The following is a 24,834-nucleotide window of genomic DNA, read 5'->3' on the forward strand; positions in this document are numbered from 1 at the left end:
TAAAAAAATCCTAGCAAATTCATGTTTGTCTCTAGAAAGAATGTTTCAGCCATGAGAAGACTTCAAGGTAAAAAAGTGTATGAACAGATATAAATATTTCTTTGAATTCTCTAAAAATACAGTCTCCTGATACAAAACATGAAACAGAGAAAAAAGTGATTTGATTAATTACCTATGCATTTAATTCTGCTTATTAAAAATGATCTGATTACTCATCCCAAGCAGTTCTGTCAGCTCACCATATATTTGTCTTATCTGCTGCTAAATATTCAGCTGCTGCTTTTCATCCAGACATCTATTCCCTGAAGATAGCACAGGAGTTATATTTGCTAGGCAAGCAATATGAGCTTCAGATTTTTATAAAGTTTATGTCAGCAACCAAATAGCATAACATGGAACGGAACGGAACGGAACGGAACAGAACAGAATAGAATAGAATAGTTCATTTGGAAAAGTGAAGGTGGGGATTGCTCTATCTCTACCCAGGTCTCTCCAGCCACTCTCAAGAGAGCTGCTAGCAAGAGAGCTGTCTCTCTCTGGTAGCCTGGAGTTTCTCTGGCTCAGGAACCAACACCACCACACCACCCCACTCCCAAACACATCAGTCAACTACTCCACTGCAGGTGGAGCTGGAACCAGAATTGACTGTGTCAGAGACTGAGTTCAAATTAAACCATATTTTTGTCAGGGTTATGTGATGATTTCTGTCTGTAAGGTGACTGAACCTCTGCCCGGGACTTGCATTAGAATAGAATAATTTATTTGGAAGAGACCTTCAAAAATCGTCTAGCCCAACTGCCACACCACTTCAGAGATAAAATTACCAAGGCAGGAATTTCCCTTCATAAAACCATGTTGACTCTGCGTCTTATTTGCTTTATTCTTTAATTGCTTTTCAATAACCCCCAGGATAATCTTTGTAACTTTTCCAGGGACTGCGGTAAGACTAAGAATAGTTGGTAGTTTCCTGGATCATCTCTCACATTCTTTTTGTAGGTGCGTATAACATTGGCTAACTTCTAGTTGGTAGAAACCTCCCCAGACTCCCAAGATCTGTGGTGAATTATTGAGAGTGGTCCAGCTGTAACATCTGCTAACTCCTCCTTTCATCCCTAAGTACCCAGGGATGAAATCCATCAGGCCCCATGGACTTACGAGTGTTCAAAGTAATTCAAAAGGTTCCTTACAATTTTGGTCCTTAAATTTTGTAGACCACAGATGAAAAGTCACTGCTCCTTCAAGCATGGCTCTCCAACTATGAGGACAGAGTAGCCTTAAATCTGTCACTACTAGTAAAACTGAGGCAAAAAAAAACATCAAATGCCTTTGCCTTTTTCTCAGGCCTACCTGTCAGGTAACCATCTACATCAAGTATCAGCCCAATGTCTTCCTTAGACCTCTTCTTGCTGTTGAAATACTTGAAAAAACATATTTTTTTTTTTGTTGTCTGATGTTGTCTGGCCAATGCCAACTCAACTTGAACTTTAAGCTTTTTTTGTTTGTTTCTTTTCTCCCTGCAGCTGTGAACTGCAGTTCTGTACTCTCCCCATGAAGCCAGACCTTGTTTCCAGAGATCATATATATATTCTTCTTCTCTAGTTTGAGGAGGAGTTCCCTGCTCAGAAAAGACCAGTCTTCTGCTCTACTTGCTGCTTCACTTGCCACAAAATTGGATTGCCTGCTCCTGTTTTTTTAAAAGCTTGTTTTTGAAAAGCAACTAGCTCTCATGTATACCTAAATACTCTAGAACAGATTTCCAGGGGATACTTGTTCTCTGAGAAGGTTTATATTTGCTCTCTTAAAATCGAGGGTGATTTTTTTCTCTTTACACCAAAACAAAACAAACAGAAAAACCTACTGCCACCTCTCCCACAAGGCCTTCCCTATTCTCAAACAACAGATCTAGAACCTTCTTTTGTTAACTCAGTAAGTGCTTTTGGCATGAAGTTTTATCTTCAACATACCTGTGGAATTTCCCAGACTTGCTTGTCCGGGCAGTATGATATTCCCATTTTATGTATGGGAAGTTGAAATCTCCCATAAGGATCAGGATAACTGATCCAGAGATTTCCCCTAATTGCCTACAGAATACTTCATCTATGCCATTGTCCTGGGTGGGTGGTCAATAGACAGCCACAACAATGTCTTTTTTCCTATCCACTCCCTTAGTCCTCACCCAGAGGTTCTTCACCACATCATCTCTAATATCAAGGGCTGTATGGTTTAGTTTCTCCCTTACATACAGTGCAACACCTCCACCTTGCCTGCCCTTCCTGCTCCTCTTGAACAGCCCTCCATCACAGTCCTCCATTCATGGGGTTCATTCCATCAAGGCTCAATAATACCAATGATATTATAGCTCTGGGAAAGGCTGAAAGCTTTCAGTTCATCCCGTTTGTTCCTTATATTGTGTGCATTGGTATACAAGCATTTCAGATGTACTCCTGAACCTGCAGTGTTCCCTGGAGAGGTACAGATGTTATCATTAGCTTTGCCAGATGATGCTGTATCACTCCTTGGCTTAACCTTAGTGTCCCTAATGATATCTCCCTCACCCACTGATCCTAGTTTAAAGATCTGTCAATCAGTCTTGCCAGGTTACAAGCCAAGAAACCTTGCCCTCATTGAGGCAGGTGGGTCACATCAGGCCTGAGCAGACCTTTTGTCTCAAAGACACTTCCGTGATTATAAAGCTCAAATTTCTGGTGGAGGCACCAGTCTTGGATCCAGGCACTAATGACCTGGGCCTGTCTGTTTCTTTCCATATCTCTACTGGGAAGATTGAAGAAAATACTACTTGTGCTCCTGAATATTTCAGTCATCTTCCTAGGGCCCTGAAATCTCATTTGATAAACTTCCTATTGTGACATTTTTGGTACATGAAAGAGCAGGATTCGGTAAAAATCCAAAGGCTATACTAAGCTCTTAAGCTTACAGGTGGCATCTCTGATCCTACCTTGAGGGAGGTAGCCTCCCATATGAGGAAGTCAGTCACACTTCAAGGATTCTGGTTCTCAGGTTGAGTTTTGGGCTGGCAGAATTTTTCTTCTGTCTATGTTTAAACAGTCGTTTTATGCCAGAACTATTTTGTTACAGTCACATTACCTTTACAACAGCTCCCAGCTTTGCATTAATCCTACTGGGTGCCAGAGGACCAGAAGCACATGGCTTTCTTTTGTGTGGTCACCATATCTGCACCTCCTTGATGCCACACACCTGACAGAATGTTGTTTAATGTGTTACATAACACATTAACATATAACTGTTATAGCAGGGCATATAACATCTGCCCTGCTAGACAGAATACTAGATGAGAGTAAATCAGAAAACCTGATTCTGTTTACTCTCTGACACTGACCTGCTGAATGATTCTAAATCACCTTCTGATCATTTCTTCCTTTACCTATTTTACTGTAATCTCAAGGGGACAGGAAACATTTTTTACTATCTAAAAATAGTACATCATTACAAATAGCAATCCAAATCTGAATTGTTTTGTAGAGGGAATCAATAGAATTTATAGATAGATAGATAGATAGATAGATAGATAGATAGATAGATAGATAGATAGATAGATATAGATATATAACAGTAATAGCTATGACAAATTTAAACAGGGCTTAAGAGTTTCTCTTAAATCAACATATTCAGTACCCTATAAGGCACTGGATTTTTCTTTGCCAGATGGTTTTACAAACCTTTATGTGTACACTTTCCTGCTCCTGTCATTAACTATAAATATATTCACTAGGTATATAGCTGGAAAGCTTCATCATCACCATTCTGTGATTCTGTGAGTCTGTGAGACTACGCTAGCTTAAACTTCTTACAGCATGAACAGAAAGAGACAGACACCTTTAGACAGTGATTCAAATTGTTAGGTAGTACTTCAGCTCTAAATTACCCATATCTTATCACTGACTATAGCTGACCTCCCATTTTCTGCTTCCTACTCCCTGGTTTAAGCACTTCAGGTAACGTCTGACCAAATAATTTTGTGCTACAGATTATAGCTATTACACGTTTCCTTGAATTTGGGTTGATTTCCTATGCAATTTCCCTATGGAAATTACAACATGGTAGTGAACTCTTAATATGTAGCTGAGAGTTACCCTATTCCTCAATATCAAAAATATTTCTAAACACTGTTTAAATATGATTAACATTAATAGCTTAAATACTGGGGCTTTGAATGGTCCTAAATGTGTTTGTGAATATTAAAAATATAATTGAAAATATGACTTGTATACATACATATATTATATAACATATATATAGTATAGTTGACTACAAAAAAATAAAATAGAAATATATTTTGGTCTATGCTAATTTATTTATTTCTATTTTTTTTTAAGATTATGACAATCAGCAAATATTGTTTTATGACATTTTCAGAAACAGTGAACTACAAGCAATATAGTATGGGAAGAATCAGAAAGTATACTAAAAGCTCTAAGGACAAAATAATTGCTTCCCAAAGGAAAACACAATCTGTTAGGAAGTTCTTTGGGGATTTCTCTGTCCTCATCTGCCTGAATACTATAAAACTGCAAAGGACTATTGAGCCTTAGTTTGAACAGAAAAGATGTTCAAATTTTTAAGACAGCACTGTAGAGGGAAGCAAAACCATGGGTTATTAAAGAGAAAAATAGAGGGTGCAAACACTCAGGACAATTATAACAGGATTCTAAATTCATGGTCCTGAATTAATGAGTGAGTTCTACTTGAACAGGTTTTAATGTTACTAATGATAATCTTTTATTTAGGGCCATTTAATCCAGATTTTTATTTTTATTTTTTTTAACAAAGTCAAGCCCTTAAAATATTTGGATGGATTACATCTTGCAGTTACATTTAATGGGACACTGAGAAAAAATATATATATTTTGCTGTCTTGAACAGAAAGTGAAATATCTTCTTCCGTGACATCACATTACAGAATAACAACAGCAAGAAAACTTGCAATTTTTGAACTGTTTTATATTTCAACAACAGGAGTATGGAAGCTCTTTTTCCTGTCACATATAGTCTGAAGTAAAATGAAGAATTTTTCTGGATGCAAAATAAGTCCAGCAAAGAAAATGAGTTGGTTGGCAATGAGCTTTAATCAATATACTACAGGCTAGATCTATTTATGCCCAACTTTTCCAACAAAACTAATATATTTCACAGAATTTCACAGAATTTTCTAGGTTGGAAGAGACCTCAAGATCATCGAGTCCAACCTCTGACCTAACGCTAACAGTCCCTACTAAACCATTTCCCTAAGCTCTACATCTAAACGTTTTTCTTTTAGTATTTCAGTATATCTCTGTATGTCTGACTACTGTTATACGTATAGAAACTGTCAGATGGATTTAACCAAGTTTGTCATTGGGGGAAAGATTTCAAGACAGAAAGTCTGTGATAAATTACAATATTATTTAAATTTTCATTTTTCTTTCATTTGCTATTGGCGTATTGGAATATTCCAGCTGGGAGGCATGTCCACTGGGTCATATTGCAAAGAAGTCCTGAATGTCAGTGCAGGCACTTGATAGCCACTTACAGGAAGCATAGGATGCACTTACAGACATCTTATGACACCCCAACTTCACTCGCCATTCTCCAAAAGTATCCTGTAGTACCCGCACATTTTCACACCTCCTCATATTAGAACATATCTGCAATATTTATAATAACAGTTATTATTATTACTTTCCATGACAAGCAGCATGTTACATGGCAGAAAACCATTTCTTTCATCTCTGAAGTTCCAGTGCTGTGTAAATTTAGTGACAATAGAGATCTATGGAGAAAGTAAACGGACAGAAAAATGTTTATCAACAGAACTGAGATAATCTGAATAGATAGAGGGGAAAAAAAAAAAAAAAAAAAAAAAAAAAAAAAGCTGTGGTGGAAGAAAGACTTCTTGTATAAGAAGCAGTGTGGTCAGCAGGGCTAGGGAAGTGATTGTCCCCCTGCACTTGGCTCTGGTGAGGCCGCACCTGGAGTAATGTGTTCAGTTTTGGACCCCTCACTACAAGAAGGACATGGAGGTGCTCGAGCGAGTCCAGAGAAGGGCAACAAAGCTGATGAGGGGTCTGGAGAACAAGTCTTATGAGGAGCGGCTGAGGGAGCTGGGCTTGTTCAGCCTGGAGAAAAGGAGGCTCAGGGGCGACCTTATTGCTCTCTATAGGTACCTTAAAGGAGGCTGTAGTGAGGTGGGGGTTGGTCTATTCTCCCACGTGCCTGGTGACAGGACGAGGGGGAATGGGCTAAAGTTGCGCCAGGGGAGGTTTAGGTTGGATATTAGGAAGAACTTCTTTACCGAGAGGGTTGTTAGGCATTGGAACAGGCTGCCCAGGGAAGTGGTGGAGTCACCATCCCTGGAGGTCTTTAAAAGACGTTTAGATGTAGAGCTTAGTGATATGGTTTAGTGGGGACTGTTAGTGTTAGGTCAGAGGTTGGACTCGATAATCTTGAGGTCTCTTCCAACCTAGAAATTCTGTGAAATTCTGTGATTCTGTGATTTTTTAATACAATAGTGCCTCCTATGTGAAAATATGTGCAGAGAGACATCACAAGTAGCCTGATAGACCTGCTGCAATTCAAGACATTTATCCATGTTATGAAACTCTTGGTGTTATTACACTTCACCAATAATGGCACCAAGCTTTTCTGGCTTCTTCTTGACCATCAAACACTGGCCAAGGATGGGAGAATTGAAGTGCTCTACTACATCTCCCTGCCACAACACAGCCTTCAGAGCTGTGGGCTAGAGAATATTGATAAAAGGTAAGAGAAAGTATTTTTTTTTCTCTTTTGTTGTTGTTATTGCAGATTTTAAATACTTCTTTGCTACTTTCCTTACTTCCTCCAGTACACTTATTAGGTGAATCTGTTTGAAATAATGGTGAGCTTTTATGATAAAAAAAAAAAGAGTTCAAACCAATGAATTTTTGTACACCAAATATTAGTGACTCATTGGTATTATTATTTATAAGCCTTCTAATTTTTGTCCAGTGTCACGTCATAATTCCTAAATAGTACTTTTTTTCCAACATGGTACTGTTATTGTTGTATGGAACCATGTGGCTAACCAATATCCTAATCTCAACAAAAAAGCAGCATGAGAAATGTATTTCAAAGTGTATAGTAGCAGTGGATCCCCTAGTTAGTAAATAAACAAGATCTTGCTTTATTTTAATGCTTTTAACTTGATACATGTTTTATGATATCATTTGTGTATCAGAAATCTCTATCAGTCTGTTAACTGAGATATGTTTGTAAGGCATGGACTAACATGATCCTCCATTCCTCCTAGGCCCTTTAATTAAAAAGCAAACAAACAAACAAACTCTTTACAATCTTTATTGCTTCTCTTAATCTAAGAATGTGTTTTTTAGATAGGATTTTACCTGTTTCAGGTTCTCACTATTACATTTTGCTATATCTTGCTATATCTTTGCTATATCTAGCTATTACGTTTTGCTATATCATTAAGTTTGCTACACTTGATGTTAGTGTAGAATCTCTTACACATTTTGTTGCTTGTTAATAACACATGATCACCAAATTTTGTAACCATTATTCTGAAAACTAAGGAAATTGAACTTCTTGCATCTCTAGGGTATGTTTCCAAATCTTTTCATGATAACAATAACTGTTCTGTAAATAATTTTCAATTTCTTCACTATCTTAAAGTGTAGAAAACAGTTAGTTACACAATCACATTTTCTTTACTAAATTCCATCTCATTATGACATAAATCTTGAAATACATTAAATCAATGTACTGAACAAGGACAGATGTATGTGGGACAATGTCTATTTCAGAGATGCATGTGTTGCAGGATGCATGTTGTTACAGGACGAGGGGGAATGGGCTAAAGTTGCGCCAGGGGAGGAGGTTTAGGTTGGATATTAGGAAGAACTTCTTTACCGAGAGGGTTGTTAGGCATTGGAATGGGCTGCCCAGGGAAGTGGTGGAGTCACCATCCCTGGAGGTCTTTAAAAGATATTTAGATGTAGACCTTAGTGATATGGTTTAGTGGAGGACTTGTTAGTGTTAGGTCAGAGGTTGAACTAGGTGATCTTGGAGGTCTCTTCCAGCCTAGACAATTCTGTGATTCTGTGATCTCAAGGAATCATACAACTCCAGAAGCTGGGAATTTTGGGGAAGAACAATGCATTGTAAACACACTTCCAGTAATCTCTAATTTTTTTTTTCAGACACTTCATATCACACTAAACCCGATAATCTATGAAATGCAATTAATTCCAACAGTTTGTTTATTGTGGAATGAATGGTTCCCTTCCTTTCTCATCCCACCTCTGTGGATTCTTACCTCAATGATTTCTCAGACACTTCTGCTAGTATGCAAACTGGGTTAGTAATGCATGGCACCTATTCATTAACAAATCAGAGTGTACCTGAAAAGCTGTATTTATTCAGTTACTTATAAGGAAATTGAATAATATATATTATTGAAGCCCTTATTCAGTATCCTATATTAACCAAAACCAATATGTGTTTTTTGTATTTTGCCTTTTGTTAATCATGCTGTATTTCAATAACAGCTGTATCAGTAATAAAATGTTATTTTTAAGATGTCTCTTTCTATACAAAGACTTTACTACTACTTAGGTTTTAACATCTGTATTCACTGTGTCACTCTGAAAAGGTCAAAAATTATAAATGGTTATATTATAGAGATTTTTTATGAAACTGACAAATTATTTTTTAACGTTCTAAAGTTATAAACATGGCACTCTTTGCAAACTATAATTAGATGGTATGCATATAATTTCACCTAGCAGAAGATTTGCTATTCAAGACTTATTTTGTGATTACTTTCCACTCAGAATAGAGAAAATCTATTCAGTTCATCTTTAGCATAGATGTTAGTAGTAAAAACCTTTGAACCTTCTTTTCTATTTATGTTTCTGTTTTGCTTCTATCTCTCTCACACACACAGTATAATTTCTTGTTTTCTTTGGTATTTCTCTTTTCCATATTGTATTAACAATATCTAATATATGCCAGGAATACAAACTGGACATGGATTTTCATAATGATATATTTTACACTGAATATGACATTGTTTTAGGAGCAAATAAAATTATGAGTGCTACATTGTTCTTCATTTCAACACTGTCCCTCCATTTCATCAGTATTTTCAATATTTTCCTAAAGTATATATGCCTCTAAATAGCTTTTGAGAAGCAAAAGAGAAATATAGTTCCACAATAAAGTTCACAGAGATTTAGAAGAATTGAATATTTCATCTCAGATTTTCAGTGATGTCAGTTCCAAATCTTCGTTATGAAGTGATGTCCAAAATAAAGCATATTAGCTTAGGCTCAGAGATGCACTAATGGGGTTGTGCAAATTTTTGGCCAATATGAAACATGGGTGAAGCAATCCTGTAGCTACTTTGAGCATGTCGGGATACAGTGTGTTAATATATGCTTATAATTAGAAACTGCAATAAATGCTTATGGATTCAAAATAGAAATATATTTGTATAAAGGTCTAGGAGTGTTTTGAATAAGATGTAAATGAGTTCTTGAAGATACTCTGTAAATGGCTTTAATTTCTTCTTTTTTATTCTTCTTTGTGTGTGTATGGAGGAGGAGGGTATATATGTAACCTGAATATATGTTCAACACAAAATGATGAAAGTGAAAGGTGAGATTCAGCTCTCTTATGTTATACATCAGTGGGTGAAACCTTTAAGTTGGTGTTAGCCTGGGCATCCTTGTAGTCAACAGAGAAAAATGGACATCTTCAGAGGACAGTTTATCAATACTGTTAAATACGTATTTAATAATTGCTGGAGCAATTCAGAATTTAACAAATATTCTAATGTACTTCAAAACATATGGGGATAAATCACACAATTAAAATATTTGTATTTTAACAATATTATATAAATCTGTATACAGTAGCAATTAAAAAGAAAATTCTCAGAAAAGGGAAAGCCAAACATAATTCATGATGGTTTGGAAATTTTAGAATAACTTCTATTTAAGATGAATATAATTTGCCTGTTTTTCCTAAATATTGATCTTGAAAATAAAAATTAAAATAAATAAAATGTTATACAGATTTCCTTCAGCTGTCAGATAAAAATAAACTGTTGTTCAAGGTTATAATAACAGTACAGCTATGTGCATTTCTATGATGGACAATTAATACTGTAAAATCCCTGCTCAGTTTCAACTGAATTATTAAAAACTGAATAATTTCTGCTGCTACTAATAAAACCAGTATAAATGGTACAACTCAGATTTTCTAATATAATTTTTTTTCTAATGCGAAAAAACTGTGTGAAAAAGACTTCCCAAGGCATTCAGCTACAGTCCAACTACCCTTACAAAAAAAAAAAAAAAAAAGCAAATGTGGAATTTTTATAAAAAATAAATTTGAATTCAAATTAACTAATTTCTTTTTGTTAAAGTGTATAACATTCCAGAAATAAAAACAGTGTAACTATGTACTGCATCCCATGTAAGGGATCTGATGTTGGAGCAGGATAAGAGAGTGACTATGAAGGAGTGGCAGATGACGAAGTGTTAAGGACTCACAAAAATCCTAGTTCCCTGTTCCCCTGCATTGGTCAGGGGGGAGGAGGTAGAAGAGAATGGGTAACAGGGAAGGTGTTTTTAATTTATTATTTTTTGGTTGTTGTTCATTAATGCTCTAGTCTCTAGTCTGTTGTTAATAGGCGATAAATCATATTTATGCTGAGTCTGTTTTGCCCATGATGGTAGTTAGTGAGTGATCACCTGTCCTTATCTCAGCACATGAGATTTCTTTTTTTTTTTTCACTATATTTTGTTCTGTTGAGGAGGGACGGTGAGAGCAGAGTGATGGTATTTAGCTGCCCATCATTGTTAAACCACCACATTCCTGTAAACAGACTTGTTTCATTTGTATTGGAACTCAGTTAATTATTTCAGACCAAAACAAATACAGATGTATTGTTAAGTACTGTGTATTTGTTAATACTATGTTAAATACTGTTTTGTCATAAATCATATGACAACATGTGGTGGTTTTACCGTGCTGGGCAGCTAAACCCCACAACCGCTCTCTTACTCCCCTTCCTTTAGATGAGGAGGGGGAGAAGTAAAGCAAAGAACAACTCACGGGTTGAGATAAGGATAATTTAATTAAAGGGAAATAATTATAATAATTAAATAAAGACTACCATGAACTAAATGATTTAAGTAAGGGGAAATAAAAAGGGAAAGGGGAAAAAGAAAAATAAAAAGAAGGGAGGAAAACAAACAAAATAAATGAAGGCTATATGGAAGTGCAGAGGAAAGAAATTACTCTCTACTTCCCACAAATGAGCGATGATTGACCACGTCCTTGAAGCAAGGCCTCAACGCACGCAGCCGGTGTTCGAGAGGACGACCGACGTTTTCTCAACAAGAGCCCACCCCTCCCCTCTTCTTCCTGTTTCCACCTTTTATTGCTGAGTGTGACATCACATGGTATGGAATATCCCTTTGATTGGTTTAGGTCAGCTGCCCTAGTGATGTTTCTCTCCTCACTTTTTGCCCACCTCCTAGAAGGGTTAGAAAAAGGCCCAATGCTGTGCCACTGCTGCTCAGCAGTAGACACAACGCTGGTGTGGTAACACTGCTGTTCCAGCTACAAGTACAGAGTACGGCACTGTATGGGCTGCTGCCGGGAAAGTTAACATTCCAGCCAGACCCAGTACACAACACCCTAATTTTGCCTTGAGCGATGTATAAACAGAACACTAGTTTCATACATTATTATCAGAGTAGATCTGGTACATATTCTGAAAAATGTTTTAAAGAAATCAGTCAGGTCTGGTGACTTTTTTTTTTTTTCTCAATAGATAGCACAGTATAAAGCAGCATACAACACAGGGTTTAATTCTCTACAGTGAATGCCTTTCATCTTGAGTTTTTCAATCACATATTTTGTAAGCTCTACTATGTCTTTTACTACTTTATTTCATCTTTTTTCTTTTTTTCTTTTTTTTTTTTTGTTCATTTCATGTATGTATTTTACATCTTATTAGCAGCAAGAACATATTATTGTATTATTTCGCTCTGTTGCAGTTATCTCCAGATTACAGTATGTCTAAAACTTCTCAGCTCATATTTTAGCCTTTACTATTAAGAGACAGCCTATTAGTACTATCTTCGAAGATTTATAGTGCCTTTCTCTTTCAACTAGAGTTATCTACAAGATATTAATTCTATTTGTTGAGACATTAATAAAACTTGAATCCTTATCCCTCTTTGATTTTCTGGCAAGCATATACTGTGACAGAAACATCACCCCTCTGATAAATGTCCTGTGAATCATATGTCTTTCAAATTAAAATACTTTGACTAAAGTTCACTCTTGAGTGTGTCTTCTTTTTTGTTCTTGTTGATTTGCCCAACATTCATTAAGAAGTTTGCTTTTGCTAAGAGGAAAACAAAACAAAACAAAACAAATCTAGAGTTTCAGAATTCTTTGTATATTGCTTATTATATTAAGTTATTGATTTTAGGTTTCTCAGAAGAATACAGGGGAAAGGGTGAAGGTGTTTGTTGTTTTTTGTTTTGTTTTGTTTTCTTTTCTTTTCTTTATCCTTTTTTTCTTTCTAACTGCCTAACATGCATGCATAATAGTATATCAAAATAGTTTTTATGATTCATTGGCTGTCATTAGCTAAATCAGAATTTACACTGACATCATTTCTATATTTGTAACATTAACAGAGTCATGCAAAAACCTTGAATACACTCCATAAAATTCCTTTATTGCTGTAGTATTTCCCCTAATTTCTTAGCTAAACTCTGGTGTTTAAACAGTCTACTATCAAAACATTTTTTGTCAAGTAATAGTAAAATGAATTCATTTATTATAAGAATTTTATTACCCAATGCACTTCTACATCAAAAGCAAATCATTATCACTTCTGCGTTACCAGTCTACATAATTTCTGATCAGCTAGGCTTGTCAAAAGTCTTACTCATTCATTTACTATGAACACTACAAAACTTTTTTATGGTCAGCTGTGTAATATATGGACTGACATTTAACTATACAATACACACTTTCTCATTAGTTTTCAACTTCATTTTTCATATTATTTTAATTAAACAAAGTCCAGTATTCTAGATTTTAAACATTATATATATATATAATGATAATATATATATATATCATTATACATATATATATAAATTTTTTCAAGTTTCTTCAGCTACCTTCTCTGCAATTAACCTATATAAACTAAGCGTGGCTGCATAAGTGTTTAAGCTTTCTGCAAAGATATTACTATACTGTACTTTACCATAGCTGTTTCTTGGAATCATTATTTCAGGCCTGATGACAGACTTGCCATTGGTTTTCCATCTTTTGGATTCACCAGTAGTTCTACTGGTCATGAAGGATTGAAACCCTGTTTTCATTTTAGACTTGATTTATATGGAATTAAACCTTAAAGATTAAATATATTTTTCAGCAGAAAGTTTCTGCAGGCAACTAGTTATAGGAAGAACTTCATATATTTGCTATCACTATGCATGGACCTGGAAGACAGGAACTGTTGATAGTCTCCACAAACATGCAAAACTTGGTATTCGGGAGCTTTCTCCAGAGCTCTGTTCCCCCAGATTTTCTGTAAGTACTGTTCCTTCAGCTCTCCATGTCCTTTGATATATTTTTGTCTCCTTCAAAACACTCCACAAGATCGCAAAATAATGAAACAAACGAGCATAGTAATATTAATTATAACTTTTTTTTTTTTTTTTTTTTTATGTTTCTTCAAACAGATGAAGTCACATGGCTTAGTTGTTATAGCCAGATAAGAAAGTTTACTGAGTCACAAAATTCACACTTTAAAAATTTATTGCAAATTTGCAGTTGGAATTGGGTTTAGATCTTAACATCTTTGCCACTTTCTAGCTAGATTTATAATCACCCAATTAGAGAGAAAGAATCAATTCGCATTAAATCCTGTCCCCTTATTGGGAAGGTTGCCAGGTTTTCTGTTGCAGAATTTGACTTTAAAAAAAAAAAAAAAAGAAAAAAAAAAAAAAAGGTATTTAAGTTTCCTATAAAATCAACAGAGAGAGACTGAAATCTGCAAAGGGAGAGACATTCTACTATTCTACCCAGGTCAAGTATTAACCTCTATTGATTAGCTGTATAAGAAACACAGACTGCATTTCTCCCTTCCAGTTTCCACACTGACATTTTTTGCTGCTAAAACATTGGGAGTACATGAGAAGAGGGAGGGAAATGAAGGCAGGCAAGAGAAGCAGGTCATTTAGTCCTCACATTGGTGCTCCCAAGGCACATTCAGATCTAGGAAATGTTGACTTTTGAGTTTGAGTTTTCTGAGTCAACAAAACTTTATGTAATCTGCTAGGAGTAATCCAGTCTACTTCATATCTCTTCTGTAGAGTAGAGGACATATTGGCTATCCTCATCTTCTCAATAATAGTCAGATTTTCCATCAGCAGTGTCTCAGCTTCAACAGAAGACGGAGATCATAGGATCTCTGCTTGCTAATTAATCAGGATGCTCACCAAAGATACCAGTTCAGTTTTAAAAAGGTAGATTAGAATTTAAAACATAGATCTCTGTATCATGTTTTAATTTTCAATTTAGTTGGGAATAAAGAGGTTACAGCACTGTCAGAGTGATAATTCAGGGTGAATAACATGACCAAATCAGACTTCTTAAAATCCTTGTGTAACTTAGGTACATTAACCTGAATATTTAGAGAAATTTATGCAATCAACATTTCTGCTCTCAGCTGAGTGTCTGGGAAATTCTCAGTCTACAGTAAGAGCTTCCCACAGTTAGACAGTTCTGCATAACAAGAAACCCATCAGGTTGATTTTAACACAAAGGTTCTCCCTCAATGAAATTTAGGTGGTCTTCAACTCCCTAAAAATATTAAAGCAGAAAGCATAGTAAATAGAGTAATATGATAAAAATCGAAGAAAGTCTCAAAATAGGCACAAGAAGAGAGGACAATCCTGATTCTTCATTATATTATACCAGAGGCAGTTTATTGCCACTCTTTGTGGTCAACACATTTATGACAATTTATAAAATGATCTATGCAAGTGAAATTATAGAAGCTATAAAACATGTCCAGTTCTTGCCGATTTGAAGAAATTTCCATTTGTTCCATTCCAAAAATCTTGGAACTCATCATTAAATGCATACTTTAATATTAAAGGGTTATGTTCATTCAGACTGAGACTGAAATAACACATGCTGCATAATGATAAAATGGTTAACATCTGTTATATATTTATATATATTTATATTACATGTATTTAGTATGCAAAACAAAGCAAATTATTAATTATGTATAATGGTATGCTGATTGTGCAATTATTAGATCATAAAATTGTTTCAGTTGGAAGAAACCTCAAAAATTATCTAGTTCCAACCTCCCTGCCATAGGCAGGGACACATTCTACTAGATCAGGTTTCTCAAAGACCCATCAGATATGGTCTCAAACATTTCCATGCATCAACAACTTCTCTGGGCAATTATCATAATGTAATAGTTGATTGATAGCATTGATATATGTTGAATATAACAAAACCAAGAAACTATAATAATTTAGTAATATAAACACATAAAATAATAAACAAAACTCTGCTAGTACCCTGTACTCTCCACAGCTCTCCACGGTGAGACAGTCACTACTAAGATAACCTAGAAAGGAGAGATTATTTTTTAGGAAGCATCTGACAATTTTATAATTTCTTATCACGCACATGTGAAAGAAACTGGACATTCAATATGTAACAGAGAATGTTAGCAAAATCAGGTTCATTTTAAACAGATACTTGTTGAAGAATGGCTCAAAGAGCAAGGGCACGGGTCCCTAGAGGAACTGTACAAGCAAGACAAAGAAAATACAGAGTTTATAGCCATGGAGTAGGCCGGATGAGAAGCATTCTTGTGAAAATATGCAAGGAGCAGTCTGTCCTTGAGAGAGAGATAAACAGGTGGATCTGAGGCCTGGGAAGATAAGGGAGTAGCTTATGCACTGTAACCACAAGTAGGAGAAAAAGTATTTTTGCAACACTTTTAGGCTTAGCCAATAGGATAGTGACCAGTAGGCATAATTATAGCTGTGTGTATAAATATATGGATATCTGCGCAATAAAGTTGAAGCTTGTATTACCACTCATATTGAGTCGATCACTTGCTTCCCCGCGCTGAAATCGGAGGGTCTTGCACCCGAAGATACCATGTCTAGTGGTCAGGTAAGCCATTAGTTTACTAATCAGATATAATTTAATTTGTGTAATATTCAGTTGTTTTAATCTAAACTGCAATAAGTTCCATTATAGATAGAAGTGTTGTGGTGGAATATGTTGGGCTTATGTGTCAAGGTTTTGCTGGGTCAAGGGGCTGCAGAGGTGGCTTCTCTGAGAAGAGCCCAGAAGCTGCTCCAGGTTAGGTAAGCGCCAGTTCCAGCTATATCCAAAAGTGACCCACCACCAGCCAAGCCTGAGTAAATGAGCAACATTGGTTGCACTTCTGTGAGAGCAGATTTAAGAAATGGAAGAAAACACTGCACAACAGCACCTAGGAGAGAGGAATGAGAAAATGTAAAGAGAGACATCCCTGCAGACACCAAGGTCAGTAAAAAAGGAGGAGGGAAGGTTTTTCAAGTGCCAGAGCAGAAGTTCCCCTGAAGCTTGTGGGGAGGCCATAATGGACAAGGCTGTCCATTTTGCATTAAAGGGTAAGGAATTTTGGCAGGACCTAAACCCCCTTGTGTTTCAGCTTCTCAGATATCAGAGGTGCTGGGAGCAGCTGGTCGTAGATTCTGAATGATTCCCAGTTCAACACTAAAGTCTAGTCACCTTCAATATGTTGAATTACCATAATCATGGATGCACTAATAGTGCAATACACCTTCAGTCCAGTAGATTAATGACTGATGTCATTTACTGAAGCAATAGAAGCCGATGTTCTTTTGGATTGCTGGTGATTACCAGTCTGCAAAGCACGTGCAGATACCAAGAATATGACTAACACAACCTATATACTTGTTTCACATGTTAACATATAAGTTAACTTATGAAACAACTCTACAGAGGATGTTTGCGTTCCTGGGGGAACACTTGATTTAACCATGAGTTTGCATCTCATCCTAAAAAAGTCCCTATGACAGGGAAGAGAAGTTCAGCCCATTGCCTGACCCTAGAAATAAGTGATGTCCCCCCAACTTGTCTGTGATGGAGTTTTCTCTAAAATTCTTCCTCTTGTGAGCCATTTTTATACTATTTTCTCACTTTCAGGTGGAACTTGAGTGACTGTAGTCATACGTGTCTTCACTGTGACTGGTATAAAATTTTCTAGCTTTTGCTTTAAAGGTATAGGCTTAGAAAAATTCAGAGCACATGCTCAGTGAAGAGCAGTCACACCTTGGAGATGGGTAGCTTTTGGGATGGAGGTGTGTTTTGGTGTTATAATGGAATTATAATGAGCAAAGTTCACCCAGAGGACATTATTTGGTTATCAGTTAGAGTCAGGGCCGGCCATGAAATCTATCAGTTCCATAGTAACATCAAGTTCTCCATGACTTCAGTGATAACACAAAGCCTGGCCATATTGTCTTCACCCTGTTCCACCCTCTGTGCTATATCTCTTAGAGTCAGGACACCAAGCTCCCCTGGTGTTACCAATACCTAAGGTTGCAGGTTATGTTGCCAAGGGGACTATCATGGCACAGATGCCTTGCATATCTGCTGCATTTCACCCTGGTATTTTCCTCATTGTCGTACATTCTCTTAAGATGTGGAAATACCCTTTGTATTAATAAATCACCTCCAGAAATTATTCCACAATCCCCTTGAAGCCCATCTTGTACCATGCTGGAGCCCATGGAGGACCCTACACTGGGGCACGTGGATATGACTGGAAATAGGATGAAGCCTTGGAGACCCCCTGCAGGAGTGGACTCTGGGACAGTACGAGGAGAACAGTCCCTAGTGGAGCATCTGGCAGATGGAGACCAATGGGAGACCTATGTTTGAGCAATCCATTACTGAAAAGATGGACACCTTGGTATGGACCCATATTGGAGCAGTTTTTGAAGATCTGTTGTCCATGGAAAGCCCATGTTGTATCAATTTGTGAAGGACCGCATCCCAAGATGGCGCAGGGAAAGAGAATGACTATGAAGGAGCAGCATACAGCAAAGTGTTATGGACTGATCGCAATCCCCATTCCTCATCGGTCCTTCATCAGTCAGGAGGGAAGAGGTAGAAGAGGATGGATGGCAGAAAAGGTATTTTTAGTTTGCTTTTCATTCATTACTGCTCTAGTCTGTTATTAATAGGCAATAAATTAATCTGTTCTGCCTGCCATGGTAATTGGTGAATGATCTACCTTTTCCTATCTCAAACTGTGAGACTTTAACCATCATATTTTCTCCTCCTGTTCTTTTGAGGAGATGTAGTGAGAGTGGTGTGGTGGAGCTTAGCTGTCTATCAGTGTGAAACCATAACAATTAGAAAAGTATAAGTATCTCCCAACAAATAGTTGGGAGACTATTTTATCCAATTAATTTAAGAGCTTAGTGTGAAAAAGATAAATGTAGACATATAACTTTGGTGCAGTGAAACAAAACAAGGCTGGGTGAATTCCACTCTTGGACCTGAACTTAAGTAAAAGAGAGAAGAATATATGTGTTTGAGTGTCCTCTTATTGAAACAGGTCTAATTAAAAATGGTAATAAAACATTTGGTGTGATGGTATATCTGGGCAAGATGTTCTTTCATCAGTTTCAATTTCAACATCATTTCAATGCCCTTTTTGATGCATCCTCTAACTGTACTAAATCACAGTCAGAGCTTCTGCTGTTAGTTTCTTAGAATAACCCAAAAGGAAGACACCATAATTATTATGAATTAATTAATAAATTAATACATTAAAATAGAATAATTCTTCCTAACCTTCACTTAGGATGAATTTGAACATTCGCACTTTTTTCAGTCATTTTTCTCCAATTCTATTATTTGTTATATATATGCCTAAAAAGGCATTGTCACTGTCTACTAACCTGTCTGTTCAAAACATAGCTTCATTTAATTAGTAATAGAAGGCATAGGAGGCAGAGAAACAAATGAAAATCAGGAAATAAAATTTCCCCATTCTTTTATGTTTTATCTATTCCCTTCAACACTGTTACTCACATTTTAGGAAAAGACATGATTTTATCTTTAGGAAAAGACCAGATTTTTTGTCTCTTTTTCCTAACATTTCCTAGACTTTGTCTTTCATTTCTTATCCTTACTTACTATTCTCCACATTCATCTGTAGATACAATATCCTGTAAGGCTCTTTTTGGTAGTGCTCAGTGAAAAGACAGGATGAAATCAGCACAAATTAAAGCATACCTGCTTCAATAAGCAGAACACAAGAAAAGCCTTTTTTACTCTGAGGGTGGTGAAACACTGAACATGGTTGCCCAGAGAATTTATGGAGTCGTTATTTGTGGATATACTCAAATGCCATTTGGATGCAGGTGGGAAACCTCCTCTAGGTGGCCCTGTTTGAACAGGGGAGTTAGACTAGATAATCTCAAAACATCTTTTATAACCTTAACAATTCTGTTATACAGTGAATAGTGACCCATAAGATTCCTGTTACAACTGTATGATTTAACAGAATATTTCACAGATACTTAAAATGAACATAAAAAACAAACAAACAAACAAACAAACAAACAAAACCCAAACAATTGTATCAAAAGTAATTCTTTAACTTTTACCTCAAAGAACTTCACAGAATTTCCCCTTGTTTTCCTGACATTCACACCAATGTTCACAGAATCACAGAATCACAGAATTTTCTAGGTTGGAAGAGACCTCAAGGTCATCGAGTCCAATCTCTGACCTAACGCTAACAGTCCCCACTAAACCATTTCCCTAAGCTCTACATCTAAACGTCTTTTAAAGACCTCCAGGGATGGTGACTCCACCACTTCCCTGGGCAGCCTGTTCCAGTGCCTCACAACCCTTTCAGTGAAGAAATTCTTCCTAACATCTAACCTAAAACTCCCCTGGCTCAACTTAAGCCCATTCCCCCTCGTCCTGTCACCAGGCACGTGGGAGAACAGGCCAACCCCCACCTCGCTACAGCCTCCCTTGAGGTACCTATAAAGAGCGATAAGGTCGCCCCTGAGCCTCCTCTTCTCCAGGCTGAACAAGCCCAGCTCCCTCAGCCGCTCCTCGTAGGACTTGTTCTCCAGACCCCTCACCAGCTTTGTCGCCCTTCTCTGCACCCACTCAAGCACCTCCATGTCCTTCTTGTAGCGAGGGGCCCAAAACTGAACACAGTACTCGAGGTGCGGCCTCACCAGAGCTGAGTACAGGGGGATGATCACCTCCCTAGCCCTGCTGGTCACACTGTTTCTTATGCAAGCCAGGATGCTGTTGGCCTTCTTGGCCACCTGAGCACACTGCTGGCTCATATTCAGCCGACTATCCACCATCACTCCCAGGTCCTTCTCTGCCTGGCAGCTCTCCAACCATTCCTCTCCCAGCCTGTAGCTCTGCTTGGGGTTATTGCGCCCCAGGTGCAGGACCCGGCACTTGGCCTTGTTGAACTTCATGCAGTTGACCTCAGCCCATCTGTGCAGCCTATCCAGATCCTCCTGCAGAGCTTTCCTACCCTCAAGCAGATCGACACATGCACCTAACTTGGTGTCATCTGTGAACTTACTGAGGGTGCACTCGATGCCCTCGTCCAGATCATCGATGAAGATATTAAAGAGGACCGGCCCCAGCACCGAGCCCTGGGGGACGCCACTAGTGACTGGCCTCCAACTGGACTTGGCTCCATTCACCATGTTGTTGAGTCTTAATGCTCTTCTGTGGAGTACTTTTTATCTTCCTACAGTTACTGGTACAGTTATTTGTTCAAAAGAATGTATCTCTATTGGTGGCATCATTTGATCGAGGTAGAACTTCCATTGGCTGCACCCAGAATCCCAAGAGCAAGCTAATACCAAGTAGTCAAATTCTAAAATATTTGCTAGATTTTTTGAAGTTGTTGCCTTCCCTCAAGGAAATATATTGATATTTACACAAGTGTCTTTATTTATCAGGTCATTCTATAATTTCAACCACACAACAAAAGAATCCCAAAAATAACAGGAGAGGGGATATGAAGGCAGAGAAGAAACTGGATGTAGACAGAAGCAAAACATTCTAATTGTGATGTCCACATCAGACTTCATCCTTATCCAGACATAATTTTTGATGCAGACATAGTGTCTGTGAGTCAACACCAAGAAAATCCAGTATTTTTCAAGGTTTTATTTTAAAATTTTAAACATTTATTATTTTTTTTTTCTGTAAAATTTTCTGCAGTCAAATAATATAGGTTTTAAAACCATGTTAAAACCTGAAAACACAGCTCAGTCCAAAATATTTTTTTCTAAGTCTGCAGAGAAAAATATTTTCAAACTAACCTTCATTTTAATTTGTTTGCTCCTTCTTTTCTCTGCCCCAATGTTCCTTGTTGTAGAAACAATCCATAATAATATGTATAACTTTACATACCAGTTTATTAGTGATTTGTATATACTGACAAGGCCATTGATAAAGTAAGTTTATTAAATTAATCTGATTTTCTTACTGAGAGACAGGTTCTAAAGATCATTTCAATAACACTGAAACCTAAACTATGAAAAAAAAAACCCAGCTCTTTATAAGGGTAACAGACAATTAAGGAATAGGACCAGAATATGAATTGAGTAAATCTTATTTTTTTTATTAAAGTTTGTTCAAACATGCATATAACCTTTATTCATTAGTAAAATTGCCATTAGTAAAAGTTACTAGTCCTACAACAAATACATATAAAGCTTAAAAGGAAAACAGATGGCTTTTTATTGGTTCTCACTTATGTCATGGAGTGATTTGCAAACTGTGTTCTTCAAAGCATGATACTTACATTGCTTTGAGAACCCTCAGAAGTGTAAGGAGCTACTATCCTTCCTTCACTGAAGATAGACTATGTAACAACAGATTCCTAGAGTATGTGTTCTTTATGCTTAATTGTAACTGCTTATGAATGAAATTTTCAGGTGCTTGTTCAACTCCTTCTGTGGTGAAATAAGGAATAATTTATGTTTTTTGATTTTCTTTTCAGGTAAAAGATACTTCAGAAATTTTAATAAGTAGCATGAGATACTAGTTATCATTAATGGCAGGAAATATTGTTAAGTACTTTAGCAATTTGAACGTCCATGAATATAGCCAAAGAAAACCCCTAACATATTATATAAAATACTGTCTTTATTCATTTATAAAGTATAATTGTCAGCAAAAAGGAATTAATTGCATATTCTAATATAAAATGATAAAATCAACTTGAAAGCGCAAGTGGTAAGTAATAAGTTTCATCAAGGCTGAAACTTGATGCAAATAAACTGACAGACAAATACAAAGGAGACAGATTTCCTCTGAATGAATAAAAAAAAAATTGAACTCTTACTGCTGGTACCATGGTGTAGCAGCAATCAGAATCACACATTAATGTCTCTACTACACATTATGTCCCTAAAACACATTAAGTGGTAAAATGAGGTTAGCTTGAGATAAATCAAATCCTTAGCCATAAAATTCTGAGAATAGTCTTGCTTGTTTTCAGCTGTGGTTATTTCCTTTTAGCTCAAAATTGGTCTTGTTAAGGTCTATTTCTTACTGTCCGGTAAAGAAAGTTGATTCCTAAGCATGTTTTCTGGAATAGTGAGAAGTTTTCACCTTGTAAAGTTTCACTGGTAAACTTTCACTGCATGTGTAAAGCTTCATAATGTTTCTGCAATTCAGAGAACATTACAAAAATTGAAGGACCTATCATTGTTTTATTTTTCAATAAATTTATTATTATTATTAATCCTATTTTATTTTTATTTTTATTTTTATTAGTATTATTATTTGCTAAATCAGAATATATGGACAAATAGGATATATCCTACCTCTCTTTTACCTGATATAAGTAGTGTGTCTGTACTTTTTTTTTTTTTTTTTTTTTTTTTCTGATAAAATTTCCCATTTAATTAATATTGGGAAAAAAATGGATTAATGACAGATTTTTGAAAGGTTTGTGTTAAATACGTGAAGGAATTTGGGGAAGACAAAAAATTTGAGAAGTCTTTGGAAAATGGTGCTGAAAATTTTGGTGCTGAAGAGCAAGAATTTATAGCAAAAATATATTGCCAAATCCCTGAAATGTTCAGTAAGCCTTGAACCTCAAGATCATACAGTGCATAAATTATTATTCTGTGCATTATTTTTTTTTATATTTCACGTTTGCCTTTACAGGGAAAAAAATGGAATTGTTAGATTTTAAAGGAAAAATTCTAAAATTGGTCAGAATTCTAGTATTATGAATTATGAATATTATGAAAATACTGAGCTTGTCTGGCAATCTTGGATTTTTTTTTTCTTTTTTTTTGAGAATTCAGATTTTAAATAACTTAAATTAAATTAAATTAAATTTAAATTTAACTTAACTTTAATCTCCTTTTCTCCCCATACAGAGATACACATACAGATTTTTCCATGGAGTGTATGCAAGTGTACTAGAATTAATATTTTACAGATTAATGTTTATTCTCTAGCTTATGTGTACAAATATTTCAGACAGAAATTAAATATTTGGGAACTCTTTCCAAGTGGAAAAATCTAGTTATGTTCCTCCCTCCCCCCATTGTCTTAACAGTTGCCAAATGTGAAACATTTTAATTCTAACATCAGTAGAGTATGAATTCAATAATAATAATAATAATAATAATAATAATAATAATAATAATAATAATAAATGAAGAAAAACAAACCGGAACAAAACAAAACAAAACACACGAACAAACAAAGTTCCTACAGCTACAGCTAGTCTTTATTTTTAATGGTATCTACAGGATGGTGAATGTGACCCCTGTGAAAACCACAATGTTATGAGCAGAAGCGAAGTTAACTGGCAGTTATTTACTGGCAGCTTCTCTTCCCATTACCCCCAAACTAATATATCTTAGTTGGAGATATTTACAAGCATCTTGCCACAGATATTTAGAAAAAAATAACAGAAAATAATTAAGACAGGTTTGCGTATAAAGCTGCTGCCTTTGACTTTAAGTGTTGCTTGCATAAAATAGCTAAGTCAAAAATCTTATAGGGTCTATTCCTAATTAATTCAATGAAAGAAATTAGGCTTCAGAAACTTGCTAAAGTGTATTGTCTTTTTATGTACAATATAACAAGTATATCATGTGTTTGATTACATTTTCATAAATATTTTTCCCCATATTTAACAGTTACCCCAGTGAAAATGCTTTGCTCCCTTTACACATATATAAAAGAAGCCAATCTCTTATATTTAGGAAGTGGATTTATTTTTATCATAAATGATACAGCTAGAAAATATTATATAATGGAAAAAATGTTATTTGACATATAACAGACATATATATATATATTTTGACTATTGTTTACCTTTTTCAGATACTGGTATTGACTGAAATTTTTAATATTAGATTTAATTTAATCTTTTTTTCCCCCTATTTGATGATAATTATATTAAAGATTTAATAATAATAATAATGTAATAAGATGCAATAACAATAAGAACAAAACAACAACAACAACAACAACAACAACAAACAGCAACATAATAATAATAATAATAATAATAATAATAATAATAATAATAATAATAATAATAATAATAATAATGTGTTTTTATAGTTTTTGCAATACACAAGAGTTTTTTGCCTTGCCCTAGAGTGGAATGATAAACATCCTCACAAAAGCAGT

At 35.8% G+C, this 24,834-nt stretch overlaps 1 long non-coding RNA gene across 1 annotated transcript in view; it reads right to left on the minus strand.

Annotated features, from left to right (window-relative positions):
• LOC311430310 overlaps positions 1-16,234 on the minus strand; it is a 215,896-nt gene extending 199,662 nt beyond the window's left edge. The window contains exon 1 of the long non-coding RNA XR_014688690.1: positions 16,081-16,234. This is a non-coding gene — a long non-coding RNA (uncharacterized lncRNA). The remainder of the gene's footprint in view (positions 1-16,080) is intronic.
• Positions 16,235-24,834: the final 8,600 nt, after the last annotated feature.

The sequence above is a fragment of the Aythya ferina genome (genome assembly GCF_964211825.1).
Source record: "Aythya ferina genome assembly, chromosome: 1".
NCBI lineage: Eukaryota > Metazoa > Chordata > Aves > Anseriformes > Anatidae > Aythya > Aythya ferina.